This window comes from Biomphalaria glabrata, chromosome 1 (genome assembly GCF_947242115.1).
Source record: "Biomphalaria glabrata chromosome 1, xgBioGlab47.1, whole genome shotgun sequence".
Lineage (NCBI taxonomy): Eukaryota > Metazoa > Mollusca > Gastropoda > Planorbidae > Biomphalaria > Biomphalaria glabrata.
The window spans coordinates 84,872,848-84,886,000 of NC_074711.1; the positions used below are offsets into that span (position 1 = coordinate 84,872,848).

General features: G+C 35.4%; 1 protein-coding gene across 1 annotated transcript in view; it reads left to right on the plus strand.

Annotated features, from left to right (window-relative positions):
- Positions 1–248: 248 nt before the first annotated feature.
- LOC106079500 (alpha-2C adrenergic receptor-like) overlaps positions 249–13,153 on the plus strand; it is a 146,033-nt gene continuing 133,128 nt past the window's right edge. The window contains exon 1 of the mRNA XM_056018273.1: positions 249–420. The gene's annotated coding sequence lies outside the window, so the exon portion shown is untranslated. The remainder of the gene's footprint in view (positions 421–13,153) is intronic.

Here is a 13,153-nt window from a genome sequence, read left to right on the forward strand (position 1 = left end):
TCTCTATTGTTTTGGAGTTCTTCCTTTTTTTTTTCCTTTTTATTTATTTACATGTTCATCTCTAGTTTCTGTCCCCACCTACCTCGCCCATTCATCTTCCTGTTCTCTCACGCCTTGCATGCCATTCTGTGGACCCCCACCCCACTCCCCCACACCACACACACACACACACGTGAAGGAATTGGCACCCTCGATTCCTTCGCGCGCTAACGGCTTCTTTCCCCCGTTGTGACGTAGGGATGGGAACGCTTTGATCGTTTATAGGCCAGTGTCGCTAACCAGCACGTCACACTCTCGGTCTAAGTGGGTGCTCTACTTCCGACTGGACTTTACCTTTTTCTACGTACATATAGGCAAGTGATAAAACAATGGCGTTAACAATTATGGACATTTTACAATGGGCGTTAATCACACTGTAAGGTAAGAACAAAATTCCATTAAAAAAAGGCGCACTTTATTTCATTTAAATGTCACGTCAATCCAGTGCTTTAGTGCAATCAATGACTTAGAGAAGTTAGCAAGGAACAAGCAGTACAGTCAAATATTTATTTTTAGTATTTGAGACTGACGTTTTTTTTTGTTTTTTTTCCAGGAAATTTTCTGCATTTTAAGTTTGCATAGATTTTTATAAACTATATGCTTACTCTGGAGACAGAGTGGTAAAACGCATGGCTTCTCAACCGAGAATTTTTTTGTTTATTTCGGGATCTTTAGAGCGTTATCCGAGGGCCACAGAAGCAGATGGTCTTTACATCTACTGATCCATAGATCGCAAGGTCTAAAAAGTGAACGTCACCACTTACGACTAAACGCTTACTCTAATTAGCAAAGTACAGTAGTTTTCCTTAAATGCATTTTTCGGTCGTCAGTAACAATTGTTTCATTAAATATAGAGAGAACCAATCAGTCATAGTTTTGAGAACGTATGAGTGTGTGTGCATTGAGAAAATTATGTGTAAGTGTTGAGTTTGCGGAAAAAAAGAGGTGGCACCTAACGCTGGTCATTAACAACAAAAAGTCAGGTCATGTCAAAAGAATAGTTCAGGTCAAATGGCTAATTTACGAGAAGGACCCTTCAACCGCAAAGACGCATTAAAATAGACTAAATAGACTATTATAGATTTATAACTTTACACATTTTGTTAGGAAGGCGAAAAAATCAGTGAATGAATGTATCTCATAGAAATCTCTATCCACATTGTCTTTGACTCCAAAAATGAGTGCAGTATTTCTCGTGATCAAGCCGACCCAATTTCGGCCTGTATATTTTGCTACAACAGATGCAGACAAATTTGATTTGTTCTTTGTTTGCGGGGGTCTTTTTTGCGTCAGTTTTCGTCGAGGACATTTCTTTTGGCCTCAAAATGTATTTGCCCGCGACTTTCTCGATATCTCTCTGTCTCTTTCAGAGGCCATCTGCTTTCAGCTGGTTTCCTCTATCCGAGTGAGGGCGAATGAGTTGTTCATTGTAGCGCTTCTGGAGGGAGGGGTCGTCTCTTTTGCGCCCTACCTCCTTTGAGGTCCCAATTAGATCAGCTTTTTCACGCGGTCGTCACCCATAAAGGATACTGACATACAGCCACACGCCTCGTTGACGAGCATTTCGCCATCGTTTTATATATATATATATTTTGCATTTTAAGCTATTACTGCCGTTTTTTGTCTATGAACTTGGTTTGATTGGTTACACACGACTTCTAAATAAGTAAGTAGTTGACTACAATAATTAACGCACACATCCACAGTAATGAAAGAACAAAATGAATCGCTCGAAATATGAGCAGTTAAAATCCGATGAAGTTTGGAACAGTCTAATGACGCTGAGTCCAAGAAGCTCTAACAGAATACGTGTTTACTTCTTAGAGTCTTCAAAGCAACTGTCAATAATTCGTCTTTACTCTAGGTCCGCGTAATATTTTTAAACTTCAGACACGTAAGTACAGAAATTCCGAATAGCTACTTCTTTCTACGTACAAGTCTGCTATATTATTACAACGTTCGTTATATACACTCTACTAAGATATAGGCTAATACTTTTAATAGCTGCGTAAACTCGTTACGAAGTTAGAACGCTGAATGCCAGTAGGTATATTAAGCTCTACACTATTCGATGGCCAAGCGCGAATTCTTGCAATAAAAAAATACACTTTAATAAATCGGCTTTCAATGTTAAAACGGTTGAACATATATATATATATATATATATATATATATAGTTATGTGTCTATCCAATACAATATCCATAAGTAGAGATGTCAACATTATTTTCATCAAAGATATAATGTTGTATGAGATGGCCTTCCGATAGGTAAGTCAGATTGATGTGTATGTATTTCTAAACTCCCGTCTGTTCCTCATAAAGATACTCACACAAAGGGTACTAAGTAGGTTGTGTAAAATTAAATTTTTACAGGTAACACTGCTTTTTAAAAAAAGATACCCATAGAAGCCCCTATTTGTCAAGGTCCCAGGCACAACGAACCCCTTCGAGCGTTGAATGATGTTAAGTGATCGTGTTATGTCTCTTATTATTTATGTTTGATATTTGTAATCTCCCCTTTGTGTCAATATAATCGCTTTATGAATTTATGCCTTCATATCTGAGTTAATCGTTGGCGAAAAGTGTAGCGACAATGCGAGATATGTGGCATTCTTTGCTAAACACATGAAGAAGTCAAGGCACTACTGAGACTACTCTGCCTGCTCCAGTTCTCCCGACTACATATCAGAATAGCAATCTCTTCTCTCTGAGATATCTCTTCTGTCATAACACTGCCATTTCACATTAAAATAAATGAGATCTATTTCTACAAGACTTCTTTTTTTATCGCCCTGCCGTCTCTCTTCCCTCCCTCCCACCCTCCCTCTCTCTTTGATTCACTTCTTATTCCCACCTTTGTATACCCCACACAAAAATTGGGGGTGCTTGCTGCTCTGGGGGTCCCCATCCTCCTAGTTTTTCATCTCCAAGTTCCAATTTTACGGTGACTAGTTCTGGGCCCGTCTTTCGAAAAGGGATAGGTTGAGCACGCCAGTGGAGCAAGAGCCAGTGGAGAGCACGCCGGTGGAGCAAGGCGGAGTTTGTCAATAATATCTTTTTTAGAAATAACCCTAGTATTGCGACATTCAGAATTACAGTTACACGTCAACAAAGTTTTGTATGTCGTAAAATGATGTGGAATGTTAAAGGATAATTTGTAAACTTCAGAGTAGAGTGTCTACCAGTTTCCCTCTGTCTCTCCCTCACACACGCACACTCTTTCTCTCACACACTCCTTTTCTCCATGGCTATCTATCTATCTATCTATCGTTATGTATGTATGTATGTATGTATGTCTATCATATCTATCTATCTATCTATCTATCTATCTATCTATCTATCTATCTATCTATCTATCTATCTATCTATCTATCTATCTATCTATCTATCTATCTATCTATCGTTATGTATGTATGTATTTATGTCTATCATATCTATCTATCTATCTATCTATCTATCTATCTATCTATCTATCTATCTATCTATCTATCTATCTATCTATCTATCTATCTATATCTATCTATATATATCTATCTATCTATCTATCTATCTATATCTATCTATCTATCTATCTATCTATCTATCTATCTATCTATCTATCTATCTATCTATCTATCTATCTATCTATCTATCTATCTATCTATCTATCTATCTATCTATCTATCTATCTATCTATCTATCTATCTATCTATCTATCTATCTATCTATCTATCTATCTATCTATCTATCTATCTATCTATCTATCTATCTATCTATCTATCTATCTATCTATCTATCTATCTATCTATCTATCTATCTATCTATCTATCTATCTATCTATCTATCTATCTATCTATCTATCTATCTATCTATCTATCTATCTATCTATCTATCTATCTATCTATCTATCTATCTATCTATCTATCTATCTCTATATATATATAAGAGGCCACTAGTGCGTGCACACAACACGTCGTGTTTAACACACTGGAATAACACAGTAAGATAACACACTAGGATTCGTCCAGTTGTAGCAGTCGTGCCCATCAAGGGAACGTCACTCGTCCTACACCGGAAATGTACCTCGCTAGCCTGTCCTGCCGAAATGTCTCGTGTGGCCGTCTAGGTCAAATATAATCACAAATCATTCAATCCCTCAAACTGACCACATAGCCAGAGCTATTTTAAATTTTACAGAGAAGGAATCCTATCTTTATTTCTTATCACAGCGTATGTTATATTCTAGGCTGCAAATAGATGCGTATGTTGTTTTATAAAAGAGGATAATTACCTCTTACGCGTATCGATGTGTAAATCGAACCATGCATGTTAATTAGAGACTTTAACTCTGCTGAGTCATTTGTATGCCGGGCTGATTCAGGCAACCCATTCCATGCAATGGGGAAGAAGAAAACTTTTACAAACTATTCTTTGCATATAGAAGAAGAAATATGCCCTTGTCTTTATGAGTTCAGGTTCAGTTTTTTATATCAACTTTACTTTTTTTTTTTTTTTGTGCCAAGTTCTGGGCAGGGTCGAAATTAAGGGAGGGTATGTGGGGCTACTCCATAAAATTGGAAAACAAAAATTCTAGAAAGTTGCCGTCTTGTCGGTAGATACCTTTTCGCAATTTAATGACAATAGTTAAATCTTACGATTGGTAACTCTGTCGTGATTAAGAAGAGTCCATTTGTAGCATGCTAGTAATATATCAATGTAGCTCCGGATTTACGGCAGTGCACTATTCTAGGGCCTTACCCTCCTCAAACTAAAAATATAATTTTTTAAAACCAAGATATGCAGATTAAATATTCTTTTTTTTTTTTTAGAACACTTTCAATTTCTTTCTTCTAAAATATGGCATGCTATTAGATAGAAGTATTAGGCTTTGAAAAAAGTATTTAGTCATGCATATTAACCAAGCATTTTACCATTCAGCCACTGCGCCCCTCAATATCATCTGACCTATTCCTTAGTCTGTTGAACCGTTGGGGCACCACATACGATTAGTCAACCGTTTTTCTCCATTCTTCTTTGTCTTTTGCCTTGGATAGAACGTCTTTCTATTGCAGGCCCGTCCATTCTTTCATGTTTTCTTCCTATCGCTTTCTCCGTTTGCCTCTTCTTTTTCCTGGTACTGTTCCCTGAAGGAAGGTCTTTGCAAGCACAGAGACCTTTTAATATGGCCTTAGAGTTTTAGTTAGTGTTGTTTTTTTTTTACAATATCTAGCAGGTCATCGTGGGACCCATTCTCTCAATATATCGTCCTCTAATTATCTTCTTCATAATTCATGTATGATGAAAATTGAAAGATGTTGAAATATATGTTAATTAAAGAAACCAACACCGATCTTGATCAACCTTAACTTGTATATAGGCAGACGACGTAGACATATTAGAACAACCCCCCCTCTTTGTTGAATAATAATAATAATAATTTTATTTATAAAGCGCTGTTAACAAACAAAATGTAGGTTCAAGGCGCTGCAATAACATTACAAACACAAACACGACATCAGTAATTAAAAACTGATCTAAAAAAGTTTTAAACAAGTAGGTCTTAATGTTCTTCTTAAAAGTGGTATTAGGGTAATGCATTTCGGTAACTTGATTTATACATCGACGATATTCCCTTCTCCCTTCCCAAGTTGTTTTTTTAAATTATGTTTGTAAGATTATTTTTAGAAGTAACAAACACCGAATTGAATGGATGTGGGTGTCCCTAAATTACAAGCAAACTGTTTCGAAAATTTGTTTTTCGACTGATCCAAAAGTAAGATCTTGAGCTATTGTCGTAATGTCCACCTAAAGGCTACCTCGCACATTACTTGGGCTATTCCCAAGTCAAACAACACTAAAGGAGATCCAAGCACTGATCTATGTTGGTGATAATGTCTTCATCGATTTTATTTAGCGAAGGTCCAGCCGATTGATATCAGAAGCAACGTTCCGTTTGCAACTATTCTAACGTGACTTAGTTCCGGATTAGACTTAGAGCGTAGATCTAAAAGTAGATACAATTTCTAGCATGAACGATCTTTGACTATAATATAATTGGTTTTGTAAAAATAATGAAAAATAACTATTGCAAATAGTTCAGTTTTTTTTGCAGTAGAATACTCTTTAAAAAATAAAACAGTTTGTCACTTTGTCACTGATATTAGGACGTAGGCGTAATCATCTTCTTTTTTGAAGTAACGTCTGTATTATATAAGATACTATGAATATAATGCCATTCATTTTTTAAAGATGCTTTTAGGCATGTTCTTGGTGCGTAGTATTACAGTCCGGAGATCGGACTAACAACATCTACTGGAACTACTTTCAGACGTGACCCATCAAGTCTTCAGTGTGTAACATGATGTTTATTAACAATAAAATAATCCGACTTACCGTCTTACCGTCCACCTATTGTAACAGACCCACTGAAACAACAAGAGTCTCAATGAATATTGATTTTATGAGTCCTCTTTACTCCCACATCTTGTTATTAATCTAACCTCCTTTTACACACAGTCCTCATTTATACACTTTCTTTGCTGTTCACTCAACCATGTACTATGAAGGTCAACTGGTCATTTCATATACACACGCACACACACTGCACTACCAGCCACTCAAAACACATACACTTACTATCACACCTTTCATTTAGTCTGTTGGACCATTGGGGCACCATACAAGAACTGTCAATCGTCTTTCTCTATTTGTATCTGTACTTTGCCTTGGATACAATTTCATTCACCGAAATTCTGTCCATTCTTTGATGTTATCATGTTCCTTTTTTTTCTTCTTCCTGGTACTGTTCCCTGAAGGAAGGTCTTTGAGGACCTTGTGATGTGGCCATAGAGTTTGGGTTTACGTATTTTGGGCAGTGGTTAGCAGGTCATCGTGGGTTCCAATTGCTGTATAAATTCATTTTATACATTCGTGATGCGGACTTTGTAAGTGATTTAAATAATTTACACTGTCTTGAAATATGCTGATCATTTTAAATTTCAATATGTACACACATTTTGTACACACTATCAGCTCTATTGTTCCCCTGGCAATCAAATCATTAAATAAGAACTAATCTGGTATAAACTTTGTCACATGTAAATTATGAGTGAGTCTGGTGTGAATGTACACTTTGGTTTTTTATAGTTATAATGTTTTTTGTTTGGTGTAATTCACAAATTGTAAGACAGATTTCCATACGGATAATAAAGATTATTATTATTATTATTATTATTATTATTATAACCATATTATTGTTTGGTCAAATTTCTAACTTCACTTGTAATATGGTCATATAGCGTATCATAACACCAAATTCAAAATTCACAATTTTTTTTCATAAACTTATTTCACTAACCAACAAAAAACTGACTTGTTATATCTTATCATATCTTATAAAATACAGACGTTATGTCCTACACGTCATGCATTTAGTCAAGCATGTTACCAAGGACTTAAATTCTGCAAAATCATTGGCTTTCCTGTATTAAAGTACGGTCTTATCTGACCTTGACTTTGTCACAAGTACTCCAGACATTTCAATCACTGAGTTATACCCGATTTAAACAAAATTTTTTTCTTTTCTAATCTGGAAGATTTTTTTAAAAGTCGTAAACCTAATCTCCTGATGAGAGCCCCCATTACATGTCCAGTATTAGGCACGCCTGCGAAGATTGATTGGTTCACGGTCATTTCCTACTTTCGATTGTTTCACCCTTGGGTGCGGTGTAGTTGAAAATTGCGTTTCGTTGTTTTAATTTTGAAAACATTTTTAGTCCAGCCCCATTCATCTTTCAATCTCCTGGTAGTCCGACCGTCAGCTGTCGTCCCTTAAACTTAAAAAACAACAAACTAGTCTGGGGCAGTTCTCAAAACAGGAATTTCAATTTCCTTTATGTTCTAAGTTTTCTAGACTTAACTCAATTAGGATTTGTAGAAGTCTAGATCTAAATTCTTAGGCAATAAAATTGAAATTAAAAGCTGTTTTTGTCATACCTCAATACATCCTGGATACAAGAGATATTCTAACGTAATTTAGATATAATAGTATTGCTGAGCTGGACAATTGTAAACAAAAAAAAGTAAGTTGCAGACCTTGTGATCTAGAGGGCTGATGATATAAAAGGCATCCGTTACTGTGGCCCACGGTTAACAAGGGTGTCAAGTGCCCAGCACAACGACCACCGCCTTTACTTTTTGCCAACCAATGTCAGGTACCCGTTAGAGCTGTGTGGACTCAAGAGGCGCCCTAAAGATATCGAAATTAAAAATCCGCTCAGCCCCCGCGCCACAATTGTAGTTAAACTTGATTTTCATTTGTTAGGAGCAATTATAAGTATCTTATCTTATCTTTTGATGGATAAATGTAATATCGCGACGAAATGATTCTTGTTCAGCCATGTCGACAATGATATAGGGGCCGGGCTTTCCAATGAACTTGGTCCTCTCGCCTACCCATAGCCCTAAACGAGTTCCAAAATTGTGTTGATCACACGATTGCTGATAGGGGAGATCACTACCTGAGAACATGGTTGTCCTTTGTTTTTCCCCTTTAGCCGCTTTTCCACTGTTGAATAAACATGCAGTCTCCCTTTACTAATAATGTATGATGTATAGCGCTGTTGTTTTGAAATTCAACCATATTTATTACAAAGCTTATATCAACTCACTCTGTCTGACTGTCTGTGTGTCTGTCTGTCTGTATGGCAAAAAGTTTGTACACGTTATTTCTCCGACACGCAATCTGGGATCAAGCTGAAATTTTGCACATTTCTTTTACCTGACTTGATAAATAGTTAATTAATTATTCGTAATAAATTATTTTGTTTGGTATCTCAAACAAGGGAAAGAAATAGTATTTGACTGAAGAGGAGGTATAAGCTGAATTAGTCCCCTTTATTTTAGCTTGTCTTCTAAGTGGGCTCAAACATGAAATAGAAGCAATAGATAACTCTACAATCTTCCATCTTCACTGACTCTTTGCTAGCAGAGTGGTTACCGCGTTGGCATTGGAATCTTCAGAAGTTCGAATTCAGGTCGCTTCCTTTAAAAAACAATACGTAGAAAAAGCGATCTTCCGGGGACCTTGTCACCCCCCCCCCCCAACCGTTCCCCCCCAAACCTTTCCAACAGGTCCAGAGAATGCTAAAAGCATAAAATAGCTCAAAAAAGTAAAAAAATATGTCTAACCGCACATATATATTATTGTTAGTCTAGATCTATTACAAATTTAATTACATGACTGATCCAAACTAATTGATACACTTAATGTAAGCTTTTTTTTTTGTGTAAAACTATTTTTTTTTCTGTATTTTGCTTGGGTCAGTCTAAAATCGATGATTAAAGTGTTCTCCCCTTTCAACGACACACACTATTTCCTTTCGACTTCATTTCGCGCGGAGTGATTTCAGAAACGATTCACACTGCACGACACAGCTTATCCATGGTCGTGTGATTCGTGCGCGGAGCTTTCCTAATGGTGGTCGTGAGTTCCTTCCCTTCTGGCTGTCATCCTCATACGCCCCGTCTTACGAGCTGAAGAAGGATTGGTCTAAGACGTAATATTCTTAATTTCAAAAAATTCAAATGCTCGTCAACGTACAATAAAATGAAGCCCAATGAGGCAGTTGAATCCAAAATAAAAAGAAAAAAAATTCTTTTCCATTGAGATAGAGGAGAAGGTTGTTCCGTGCTGCCTTTAGGTCCTGTAGTCATATCTTGTCATGTAATAATTGTATGTCGTGTAGTCATCTCTTGTCATGTAGTCATATCTTGTCATGTAGTCATCTCTTGTCGTGTAGTCATATCTTGTCATGTAGTCATATCTTGTCATGTAGTCATATCTTGTCATGTAGTTATATCTTGTCATGTAGTCATATCTTGTCATGTAGTCATATCTTGTCATGTAGTTATATCTTGTCATGTAGTTATATCTTGTCATGTAGTCATATCTTATCATGTAATAATTGTATGTCGTGTAGTCATATCTTGTCATGTAGTCATCTCTTGTCATGTAGTCATATCTTCTCATGTAGTCATATCTTCTCATGTAGTTATATCTTGTCATGTAATAATTGTATGTCATGTAGTCATATCTCGTCATGTAGTCATATCTCGTCATGTAGTCATATCTTGCAATGTAATCATACTTGTCATGTAGTCATATCTTGTCATGTAGTCATATCTTGTCATGAAGTCATATCTTGTCATGTAGTCATATCTTGTCATGTAATAATTGTATGTCATGTAGTCATATCTCGTCATGTAGTCATATCTTGTCATGTAGTCATATCTTGTCATGAAGTCATACTTGTCATGTAGTCATATCTTGTCATGTAGTCATATCTTGTCATGAAGTCATACTTGTCATGTAATCATACTTGTCATGTAGTCATATCTTGTCATGTAGTCATATCTTGTCATGTAGTCATACTTGTCATGTAATCATACTTGTCATGTAGTCATATCTTGTCATGTAGTCATATCTTGTCATGAAGTCATATCTTGTCATGTAGTCATATCTTGTCATGTAGTCATATCTTGTCATGTAGTCATACTTGTCATGTTATCATACTTGTCATGTAGTCATATCTTGTCATGTAGTCATATCTTGTCATGAAGTCATATCTTGTCATGTAGTCATATCTTGTAATGTAGTCATATCTTGTCATGAAGTCATACTTGTCATGTAGTCATATCTTGTCATGTAGTCATATCTTGTCGTGTAGTCATATCTTGTCATGTAGTCATATCTTCTCATGTAGTCATATCTTCTCATGTAGTCATATCTTGTCATGTAGTTATATCTTGTCATGTAGTCATATCTTGTCATGTAGTCATATCTTGTCATGTAGTCATATCTTGTCATGTAGTTATATCTTGTCATGTAGTCATATCTTGTCATGTAGTTATATCTTGTCATGTAGTCATATCTTGTCATGAAGTCATACTTGTCATGTAGTCATATCTTGTCATGTAGTCATATCTTGTCGTGTAGTCATATCTTGTCATGTAGTCATATCTTCTCATGTAGTCATATCTTCTCATGTAGTCATATCTTGTCATAAAGTTATATCTTGTCATGTAGTCATATCTTGTCATGTAGTTATATCTTGTCATGTAGTCATATCTTGTCATGTAGTTATATCTTGTCATGTAGTCATATCTTGTCATGTAGTCATATCTTGTCATGTAGTCATATCTTGTCATGTAGTTATATCTTGTCATGTAGTCATATCTTGTCATGTAGTTATATCTTGTCATGTAGTTATATCTTGTCATGTAGTCATATCTTGTCATGTAGTTATATCTTGTCATGTAGTCATATCTTGTCATGTAGTTATATCTTGTCATGTAGTTATATCTTGTCATGTAGTCATATCTTGTCATGTAGTCATATCTTGTCATGTAGTTATATCTTGTCATGTAGTTATATCTTGTCATGTAGTCATATCTTATCATGTAATAATTGTATGTCGTGTAGTCATATCTTGTCATGTAGTCATCTCTTGTCCTGTAGTCATATCTTCTCATGTAGTCATATCTTCTCATGTAGTTATATCTTGTCATGTAATAATTGTATGTCATGTATTCATATCTCGTCATGTAGTCATATCTCGTCATGTAGTCATATCTTGCAATGTAATCATACTTGTCATGTAGTCATATCTTGTCATGTAGTCATATCTTGTCATGTAGTCATATCTTGTCATGTAGTTATATCTTCTCATGTAGTCATATCTTGTCATGTAGTCATATCTTGTCGTGTAGTCATATCTTGTCATGTAGTCATATCTTCTCATGTAGTCATATCTTCTCATGTAGTCATATCTTGTCATGTAGTTATATCTTGTCATGTAGTTATATCTTGTCATGTAGTTATATCTTGTCATGTAGTCATATCTTGTCATGTAGTTATATCTTGTCATGTAGTCATATCTTGTCATGTAGTTATATCTTGTCATGTAGTCATATCTTGTCATGTAGTTATATCTTGTCATGTAGTTATATCTTGTCATGTAGTCATATCTTGTCATGTAGTCATATCTTGTCATGTAGTTATATCTTCTCATGTAGTCATATCTTGTCATGTAGTCATATCTTGTCATGTAGTCATATCTTGTCATGTACTCATATCTTCTTATGTAGTCATATCTTGTCATGTAGTCATATCTGGTCATGTAGTTATATCTTGTCATGTAGTCATATCTTGTCATGTAGTTATATCTTGTCATGTAGTCATATCTTGTCATGTAGTTATATCTTGTCATGTAGTTATATCTTGTCATGTAGTCATATCTTGTCATGTAGTCATATCTTGTCATGTAGTCATATCTTGTCATGTAGTCATATCTTCTCATGTAGTCATATCTTCTCATGTAGTCATATCTTGTCATGTAGTTATATCTTGTCATGTAGTCATATCTTGTCATGTAGTTATATCTTGTCATGTAGTTATATCTTGTCATGTAGTCATATCTTGTCGTGTAGTCATATCTTGTCGTGTAGTCATATCTTGTCATGTAGTCATATCTTCTCATGTAGTCATATCTTGTCATGTAGTCATATCTTCTCATGTAGTCATATCTTCTCATGTAGTCATATCTTGTCATGTAGTCATATCTTGTCGTGTAGTCATATCTTCTCATGTAGTCATATCTTGTCATGTAGTCATATCTTGTCATATAGTCATATCTTGTCATGTAATCATATCTTGTCATGTAGTCATATCTTGTCATGTAGTTATATCTTGTCATGTAGTCATATCTTGTCATGTAGTCATATCTTGTCATGTAGTCATATCTTGTCATGTAGTTATATCTTGTCATGTAGTCATATCTTGTCATGTAGTTATATCTTGTCATGTAGTTATATCTTGTCATGTAGTCATATCTTGTCATGTAGTTATATCTTGTCATGTAGTCATATCTTGTCATGTAGTTATATCTTGTCATGTAGTTATATCTTGTCATGTAGTCATATCTTGTCATGTAGTCATATCTTGTCATGTAGTTATATCTTGTCATGTAGTTATATCTTGTCATGTAGTCATATCTTATCATGTAATAATTGTATGTCGTGTAGTCATATCTTGTCATGTAGTCATCTCTTGTCCTGTAGTCATATCTTCTCATG